The sequence below is a fragment of the Mastomys coucha genome, unplaced genomic scaffold (genome assembly GCF_008632895.1).
Source record: "Mastomys coucha isolate ucsf_1 unplaced genomic scaffold, UCSF_Mcou_1 pScaffold12, whole genome shotgun sequence".
NCBI classification, from domain to species: Eukaryota; Metazoa; Chordata; class Mammalia; order Rodentia; family Muridae; genus Mastomys; species Mastomys coucha.
The window spans coordinates 78,023,254-78,033,524 of NW_022196894.1; the positions used below are offsets into that span (position 1 = coordinate 78,023,254).

Here is a 10,271-nt window from a genome sequence, read left to right on the forward strand (position 1 = left end):
GTTTTTACCACTTATGTCGTGAAAAAGAAATTGTTGCAAAAAAACCTATACTTAGTTCTATGTGTATAGACATCAGAACTACATTAACAAATATAATATATGGACTTATTCTGTCTTGTGTTACTACTTTCCCATGATTAAGGCTACATAATTTTCTTTTTTTAAATTTGCTTATAAAACAATAATTTTAAATTTATCAAGTACATACAATCTGGGTAATTAACAAATAACCCCTAAGCAATAAACAAAGTAAAATAAAGGAAATAATTTAAATCAGGTTATGTATTACATATTTCTGGACTATTCCCATATGTGACATAGATACTAAATGATAGTATATTTCAGAATTGTTCTATAAAATAAATTTTCTACAAATTAGATGCTGCACACATCAATAAATCTTCTTTGGGAGAAATAATTCTGTCTGAATGACTTTTCTGTTGGTTTGAAGAGACACAATGACCAAGACAGCTTATAAAAGAAAGCATTTAATTAGAGGCTTGCTTACAGTTTCAGAGGGTTTGTCCATGATATTCATAGTCAAGATAGGGATCATGGTAGCAGACATGCATGGCTCTAAGACACTAAGTGAAGCTTATATCTAATCCACATGTTCCAGTAGAAAGAGAGCAAGACCCAACTTGGTCTAGCTTTGAAACATGAAAACCAACACCCTCGGAACTGGCATACCTCTTCAAAAAAGAAGACTACCTCCACCAACCTGGAAAATCTTCTTAAATAGTCCATTCAATTGGAAACCAAGCATTCAAACATATGACTCTATGGTGACCATTCTCATCCAAACCACCAAAATATCTTTATCTTATTAAAACATAAGAGTTTTTCAAATATTACACAGTGAAGGAAATAAAATAACTATCAGTAAACCTGCTGAAATTCCTAAATATTTAAAAAATTTCAAGAAAATTAGAATGTATTAATCAACCATTACAGTCATATGTATATAAAAAAGAAGTAATCAAAATTAATTTCTTATGGTATTCTTATTCTAAAACTTAGAGTCAAATTATTAGTCTGGGTTTGTAAATTGACTATGTTGCTTTCAAGATCATAAGAGATTCTCAAATAGCATATATAAACTCCAATTATTTTTAAGTAATTAAAAGTGGTGAGGTGATCCTGAAATAATTATATGAAGATTATTCAATATCTCTGATATACAAACTCTACCATGCCAGCCTAGAGCCAAGTGTCAGGATAGCAAGAGTAATCTAGTGTCATTTAGATTAGCTTTCATGATTCTGCCACCCATTCTACAAGTTTCCAAATTGGATATTTCTGTATTCAAAGAGTATTGACAAAACCATCCTCAGGTAATAACAACTATGGTGTGACATTTCCCAGTAAGGTTTTGCTGGTATGTAGATGAGCCTCTGGTTTCTGGATGTTGATTTTGTACTCTGCAAATTTGTAAAAAATATTTATCAGGTTTAAATTTAGGAATCTTATATGTGGGTTCTTTTAAATACAGAAACTTATTTATATAATTGAGATAATTTATGTAATAGAGATAATTTGACTACTAAGTCTAGCCAAACTAATTTGTTGCTGTACTATATACAAAAGTATAAGGAAACATAACAGGTTTCAGGGTCTATCAATGGAAGAATGTATTGGGAAAATATGATAAGTATATACAGTGGAACTTTATTCAACAAGAGGAAAGATAAAACCAGAAATCTAGCAGAAAAATGCTTGGATCTGAGAGTTATTGTATTAAGATTAGTACTCAGACTCAGACAAATTCACCATGTTCTTTCTCATACTTGAATCCTAGAGTTAAACTTTTGAACATGTATATACACACAAGTTAGCTAGGTGATGCGTATATACATCATGAAGCTAGAATAGAAACTGTAAGTCGTGGTAAAAAAAAGTATTGATGATGGGTGAGTGGTGGAAAGAGGGTAATAGAGTGCATTTAACAAGAAAGCTGAAGTAGGATGATGGGGGATGGAGGATGGAGATGGGAACTAGCAGGAGACATCACTGAAGGAACCATGTAAGAAAATGTAACATACATGTAAGAAAATGGACAATCTCTAGAGATATCACCATCCCTGATTTCAAGCTGTGCAATAAATTGTTAACGATAAAAATTGCATGGGATTTGTACTGAAACCAAAAAAGTTGATCAATGATAACAAATTGAAGATGAGAAATAAACCCCTATCTTAGCTGAGACTTCTAGCAGTGGGTGATATGGACCCTGAAGTGATAACTTCCTTTAGCCAGGTAGTACTCCCAATGGAGGGATAAGGACAGAAATCTACCCAGAAAATCTTTCATACAAAATGTGTCCTGTCTACAAAATGTGGAGCAAGAAAGATAAAGCAGAGACATGGGGAGTGGCCAAAACAATTAATGGCTCAAATTGAGACCCATCCTATGGGCAAGAACTATTAATGATACTGTGTCATGCTTGCAGACAGGAGCCAAGAATAATTGTCTTTTGTGAGGCCCTATCCAGAAGCCAATGGAAATAGACACAGAGACCTACAGTCAAGCATTAGATCTTATGGGATAGTTGAGGGAAGGATTGGGGGACCTGAAGAAGACAGGGACTCCACATGAAGACCAACAGAGTCAACTAACCTGGACCCATGTGGGCTACCAGGGACGGAACCACCAATCCAATAAAAAGCATTGGCTGGCATTAGACACCCCACACACATGTAGCAGATATGCACCTTGGTCTTCCTATGGGCTCCTCAACAACTGAAGCAGAGTCCCTGAATCTCTTGCTTGTCTATGGATCTTGTTCTCTTAACTGGGCCATCTTGTCTGGCATCAATGGGAGAGGATGTAAGAAGTCCTGAAGTGATTTGATGTGCAAGGTGGGGCATCCAGGGAGCTCCCTCATTTGTACTCCTTCTGAGGTGGGGGAAGAATGGGATGGGGGGATGACCTGTGGAATGGATTACAGAAAATGTGGTACATTTACACAATGAAATAATACTCATCTATTAAAAATGATGAATTGACAAACTTTGTACACAAATGGATGGAAATGGAAAATATCACCCTGAGTGAGGTAACTGAGTCAAAAGTATATACATGGTATGGTATTACATGTATGTACATACATGGTAATACATGGATATTAGCCCAAAAGGTCAGAATACTCATGATATTACTCACAAACCATACGAAACTGAACAAGAAGGAAGGCTAAAGTATGGATGCTTCAAACCCACTTAGAAAGGAGCATAACATAATCTTAAGAGACAGAGGGAGGTTGTCTCTTGAGTGGGAGAGTGGAGGGGAAGGAAAAGAAGGGAAAAGGACCAGGTATGGGAAGAGACAGGAGAGAAGTCCAGAGGACCAAGAAAATGAATAGAAATAAATAGCAGTGGTGAGTGGGGAACTTGGGGAACCACTTGAAAGTCTCAGATGTCAGGGATCCAAGAGGCTCACAGGACCCAAAGGGAATGACTTTAGCTGAAACATCCAATAGCAGGGAGATACAACAGGAAGAAACCACCTCTAGTAGATATACATGGTCCCCAGTGGAAGGATGGGACCACACTTCCTTCTAAAAATTTGTAACCCAGGATTGTCCCTGTCTAAAGGAAATACAGGGACAAAAATGGAGCAGAGGCTGAAGAAAAGGCCATCCAGAACTGCCCCACCTATCACACCATTACATTCATAGATGCTGAACCCTTTCACTATTGCTGATGCTAAAATGTACTTGTAGACAGTAGCCTGGTATGGTTGTCCTGTGAGTAGTTCTGCCAGCAGGTGACTAAGCCAGGGACCCCAGAGGAAGAGTTAAGGGAAGATCTGAAGGAGCTGAAGGGAACTTCACAGGAAGAGCAACAGTATCAATTAACTAGACCCTTCAGAACTCCTGGGACTAAAGTACCAACCGAGTATACAGGGGCTAGTCTATGGCTCCTGTTGCCTATGTAAGCAGAGGATGGACTCACCTGACATTACTGGGAGGGGAGGCCTTAGTCCTGTGGAGGTTTGGTGCCTCATAAAAGAGGGATGCTAGAGGGGTGAAGCAGTAGTGGATGAGTTGGGGAGGACCCTCTACGAGGCAAATGAAAGAGCGAGGAGGTGGTGGAGTTCATGGAGAAGAGACCTGGAAGAAGGATAACATTTGAAAGGTGGACAAAAAATGAATTTTAAAAAGAAAAAAAAAAGAATTATCATCAAGGTTTTAGAAAACTAGCAACCATATCTCAAATCAAACAAGTTCAAATATTCAGCTCCATGGCCCTCCATTGTTCTATCATAATCCTATCTAAAAACAAGTCAAGGAAAAGGTTATTCATTTTCCTCTAGCAGCTAGCTGTAAGAACAAAGACTATATGAATTATTACTAATATAATTTCTGAAGCCAATAATTCCAAACTATTCCATATGATTCATTCCACTCAACTAAATTTCCTTATGTCCTCTTTTATTATGAGCCCTGCTAACGTCATCTGCAATATAATTCCATCAGTCGTAGAACTTGGCCAGAATAAAACCTGCACATCCTTTCTACTGTTCATTTTAATTATATCATGATTGTTTTTTTTTCTCTGACACTGTTTTATGGTTACTTCTTTATTGTATCCAAAATGAAAATTCTTCCTAAGCTCTCCATTTATTGATCAGAGGGTTATTGCTTCTATGTTCTCAAGAAATACACATGATACAAAAGTTTTAACCTTCATCATAGTTCATTTCTCCATAGGATAGAATCTTATCTTTGAATGGTTATCTTCAGTCATTCTTATTACTAATTAAAAACGAAAGAATTATGGATAACCTATAATGAGTTATTCTATTGCTTTGTGGATAGTAAGATGGCTCTGTGGACAATGAGCTTATCTACACAACCCAGACAATTTTAGTTCTACCCCCAGAAATCTTGGAAATGTCAAAAGATAACCCCACAAAGTGAGCAGTAACACACACACACACACACACACACACACACACACACATTCACAGAACACAATCAAAAATGTTTTAAGAAAACTATAGAAAAACTTGGTTTGCTGCTTGCTGACAGGAGTCTGGTAAAGCTGTCCCCTGAGATGCTCTGCCAGTGCCTGATCAATACAGATGCAGATGCTCACAACCAACCATCAGACTGAGTCCTGAGAACCCAGTGGAAGAGTTAGGGGAAGGACTGAAGGAGCTGAAGAGGATTGCAACTCCATAGTAACAACAAAAATATCAACCAACCAGAACTCCCAGAGTTCCCAAGGAATAAACCACCAACCATAGAGTACACATGGAGAGACCCATGGCTCCAGATATATATGTAGCAGAGGATAGCCTTATCTGACATCAATGGGAGGGGAGCTCCTTGGTCCTGTAAACTTGATGTAGGTAGATACTAGGGCAGTGATGCAGGAGTGGATGGGTGGGGGAGGGGCAGTGAGAAGGGGATGGGATGGGGGGTTGCAGAGGAAAAACTGGGAAGGGTGACAACATTTGAAATGTAAATAAATAAAATAACCAATTAAAAGTTTTTTGTTAAAGCTTGATTTGCTTTAGATACCACCTTTCAATCATTATAGTAAAATGAATTATATTAAAAAAAAATGACCACAGGTACTCACTCTGGACTTCCTAGGCAATGAACCACTGGATTCAGCTCTATTAAGTACATCATGCCCCATCCTATTCACTCAAAATAATAGTCAGTGTGCAGAATCATTTTTCTAATGCTGCTTGTCATAGTTAGGGTTACAATTGCTGTGATAAAACACATGACCAAAAGCAACATAAGGAGGAAAATGTTCACAGTTTTATATAACAGTTTATTATCAAATGCAACAAGGACAGGAATTCACCTTGGGAAGGAACCTGAAGGCACTAGCAAAGACAGAGGCCATGGAGGGTGCTGCGTATTACTGGCCTGCTCCCCATGGTTTACTCAGCCTACTTTCTTATAGAACCCAGGACGACCAGCCCAGGGATGACACAACCCATAATTGTCTAAGTCCTCCATATTAATCACTAATTAAGAAAATAACTAACAGGCTTACCAATAGTGATCTTATGGAAACATTTTTTTTTTTGCAATTGGGAGTTCCTTTTCTCTGATGACTCTTTTCTGTGCAAGTTAATGTAAAACTAGCCAAAATGGCGACCTTTCCTGGAAAGAGGAGAAATACTTGTCATCTTAGGGTCTTCAGACCACCAGAAGAGGTCATCAGATTTCATTATGGGTGGTTGTGAGCCACCATGTGGTTTCTAGGATTTGAACTTATGACCCTCAGAAGAGCAGTCGGTGCTCTTACTGGCTGAGCCATCTCACTAGCCCTTATCTTAGGGTCTTTAAGCTCTAATTTTTCCCTTAATTCATTAATTCATTTATTTTATCACTTTAAATTCAGATCACAGTCCCCCTTCTCAGCTATTGAAAACAAGGGCATCATGAATTTTACATGCAAATGGATGGAACTAGAAAATATCATCCTATGTGAGGTAACTCATAACTGAAAGGACTGCATTCTACATACTAAATTATAAGTTTATATTAGCCATAACATACCATAACATATAGAGGAGCCTGATACAGTCTACAGATCAAAACAAACCAAATAGCAAGGCAAGTCCAAGGGAGGATACTTGAAGCTTGACTCTTACTTAGAAGGAGAAATAAAATAGACATTTTTAAGATTGAGACAGGTATCTATCTATCTATCTATCTATCTATCTATCTATCTACCTATCTATCTATCAGGCTAATGTTGAACTCACCAGTCTCAGTCTGTCCTATGTCTTAAATGATTGCATTAAACACATATATCAGCATGCCCAGAATAATTTTTAATATGTCATTGATCTTCTTATGATTTATAACTTGACTAATTATAAGCATGGAAATTATCTCAATTAGTGGGATTCATTGCAAAAGTATTTTATTTCCTTTTTACTAGTATTCTATAATTTATTGGTATTTTAAAAAATCCATTTAAAATTTAAATACAACTAACCATTTTAAATATTTTTTAAATTGAAAATGTATATCAGGATGGTCTTAAAGGAGTAAACTTTTTTCACTGACATTTGTTAAGTGATTTATAGAAATATTGCTATCAAACTCAGAGCCTCTGAGAGGACAGATAATCAGATAAATTATATATATATGTATGTATATATATATGTATGTATATACATATATATATGGGGAGAGGGGGGGTTGATATATATTTACCTTGAATTATTTGTTGGTAATATCATTGTGGATATATATTCATGAATATATATACATATGCATGTATATATATTTGTACATGCATACAGTACATGTTAAATAGAATATGTCTATAAAACACTCATTTTTTGTGTTCTAGTCAAGTTATCTCTATAAATCACTACCATGATGTTTAGTATTTCTTAGCCCTGTTTGAAAAGAAGAAAAGTAAAACAAATGGCCTTATAATAATTTTCTCAAACTATATATATATAAGAACCAAATTTGTAGAATTTTCTATCTCATTTCTTCCCCAAGATTACCACATTGTCTACCTCAATGGAGCATGAACCATGTGAATCCTACAGAATATGGTCCAGCAACCACTGTACTCTTCTGCTGTAACTGGGGAGTTTTCATACATTCTCTCTCAGAGTATAAGGTTTCCTCCTAATTGTTAAGAATCCAAATGGAGCCAATGGTAAGGCTTTAGAGCATATTTCTAAGGTAATGGCAGGTTATGATTTTATCCTAAATCCATTAGTGAGGAGACACCTGCATCCTTACTACTATAACAGGTATCAAGGCTTGCAAAGTCATTCCTCTCTGACCTAACAGAGAAAGAAATGAGGAAGTCTACTTGCCCATAGATTCATCTCTAGACAATTTTATTGTAGTATGGCCAAAATCAATGTGAGTGGTAACATCTATATTTCAACAAACCCTGCCAAATATTAAGGTAGCTTCACCTCTGCTGACTGTGTTATGTTGGAAGCTAAATTGCCTGACTTTAAACCACCATTAGTAATTTACCATGAAGTTGAGGCTATGTGTCCAGACCCCAGGGAAATTTATTTTGCTTTTTTAGTATGGGTTTTAGTAAGACTCCTATAATAGCTGAGTGACCTTCCTTGTTCTGCTTCTCTTGCTTAATCTCCCAAGAGAGTCCTGCTTGGGTTAAACGAGAGCCCCCAAGCTACTTTAGATATCACTAAGCAATATTTCAGGGGCAAGAGAGGCCTTTGGAGACAGAGGAAAACAAATGGCATATCTGGCTTTAAATAAATCCTTAAGTAGAAGTTTTAACTGCTAAATGCTTAAGTATTTACAGAAAAGGCAATTTTACAGGAAATTACATGATATGAAAAGGGAAAATATATATAGCAGCATATTACTTTGTGACTGTTTTCTGAACTAATGTACTTTCAGCCCAAGAGTTTTACTCCTATGGAAAACATTTTAAATGTTGCCTCTTTACTCCTCCAACTAATGCCTTATATATCATGAAATGATATTAATCCAATAGGATTAATAATCCAAATCAGATGATGCTAAGATATTTTAATATCACTTACAGAATATTTTTTAATTTTTCTGTTTGTGGTTTTGTTTTGAGAAGGAATTCTTATAAAATAGTTTGATCTTTTCCAGCTTAGTGTGTAGATGAAGCAAACCTTGATCTCTTCATCTTCTTGTCTCCATCACCTAAGAGCTAGGATAAAGACGTATACTACTACTTGAGGAAAATAAACTTTCCCTTCCCTAACTTGTTATCGTCTGGTATTATTATAATGAGGATGAAAGTAACTTACGTAGCATGCCTCATCCTGTTTCAAATAGTCATCTTGGATTCAGTATAGTGCATGTTTCCATAGACTCAAAACTTCCATATATATAGGACTTCATGTAAATCTTTTCATTCTGTTGAAGTTCCTTCACTTTTGAATGTAGTGCACTTGGAACAACTAAATCAGTTTCATTATTGTAATATGCTCCATGTTTCAAAACCAAAATTATGAAACAACAGTGTTCATACTAAAGGTTGGGGAAAAAAAACTAATTTATCATCCTCATGGTGCTTCCTGACCTTAAATATTTGTGGTAAAATTCAAGGAAAGTTCTATAGATTCTAATTGTTCATTCCAGTTGAACAGCCAAATTTCTGATATTCTTCTCCTACAGCAATACTTAAACTTCTGTTAAATAGAAACAAAATTTCAGTGACATAGCATCATTATAAGGCAGAATTTATTTAGAACTATTATGAAAGAGACAAGATCTGTGACAATGGGTTTTTGTACCAGGGAAAGAAATTGAGATCAGTTTCTAGAATTGGATAAAGCAATGAGAAGTTTTTAGCTATGAGAAATAGAAAAATAGTGTATGAAAAATTACTAAGAAATATATGATGGAGGGAGAAAGCTTGTAAAGCTGGGTAAGTAGCATTTCAGTAACAAAATTAGATGTCACCCACTTCTTGTAAAGGGTGACAAACCCAAGTAGATACTAAAAAGGAAGTGAGATTATGTATTAAACAAATCCTAATAAACAGATTTGTAAGTTTAGTGCTATTGTTGCTACAGCGGATTTTAAGGAAAATGTGGTGGGTTAGCCTACCATTAAGTTATCATAGGAGGCTCAAGAATGATTCTTATTAAAATATGATGAAGCAGAGGTTTATGGTAGATGTGGATGTATTGTCTTTTAATAACTCACTCACTTGCCCAGGCAGGCATGTATGCATTCACCACACACACACACACACACACACACACACACACACACACACACACACACACAGTATATGTACCTCATATAACACAGATCCACATAACACAGGAAGAAGGGAGGGGGAGAATGGGAGAGCTGGAAAGAGAAAGTTTCTTTTCTAAATATAAAAAACTCAGGTATATACTATGCATACATGATTTAAAAAGCCATGATCAATTTAAATTTACAGAAAAGACTTCCTTTTTTTTGTTTTTGTTTTTTCGAGACAGGGTTTCTCTGTATAGCCCTGGCTGTCCTGGAACTCACTCTGTAGACCAGGCTGGCCTCGAACTCAGAAATCCACCTGCCTCTGCCTCCCAAGGGCTGGGATTAAAGGCATGTGCCACCCACCTGGCTCAGAAAAGACTTCTTAAGACTCCATACAACTCTATAACCATAACAAAAATAGTTTTAAGTTGTAACTAATAAAAATTAGGAGATAGTAATTTTCCCTTTCAAGATAGGTTAAAGCTCCACAATGAAGCTTCTGTGAGGCTATGACATCATGCATTACATTATGATGTGGTGAGTGACTCAGCCATTGTGATGT

The 10,271-nt window shown here is 36.3% G+C and overlaps 1 long non-coding RNA gene across 1 annotated transcript; it reads right to left on the bottom strand.

Moving 5' to 3' along the window:
- Positions 1–3,959: 3,959 nt before the first annotated feature.
- Positions 3,960–10,200, bottom strand: LOC116086517. Its single transcript, XR_004116974.1, has 4 exons — positions 10,073–10,200; positions 6,018–6,127; positions 5,589–5,724; positions 3,960–4,111 (listed from the first exon to the last, which is right to left on the bottom strand). It is a non-coding gene; the product is annotated as an uncharacterized LOC116086517 (long non-coding RNA).
- Positions 10,201–10,271: the final 71 nt, after the last annotated feature.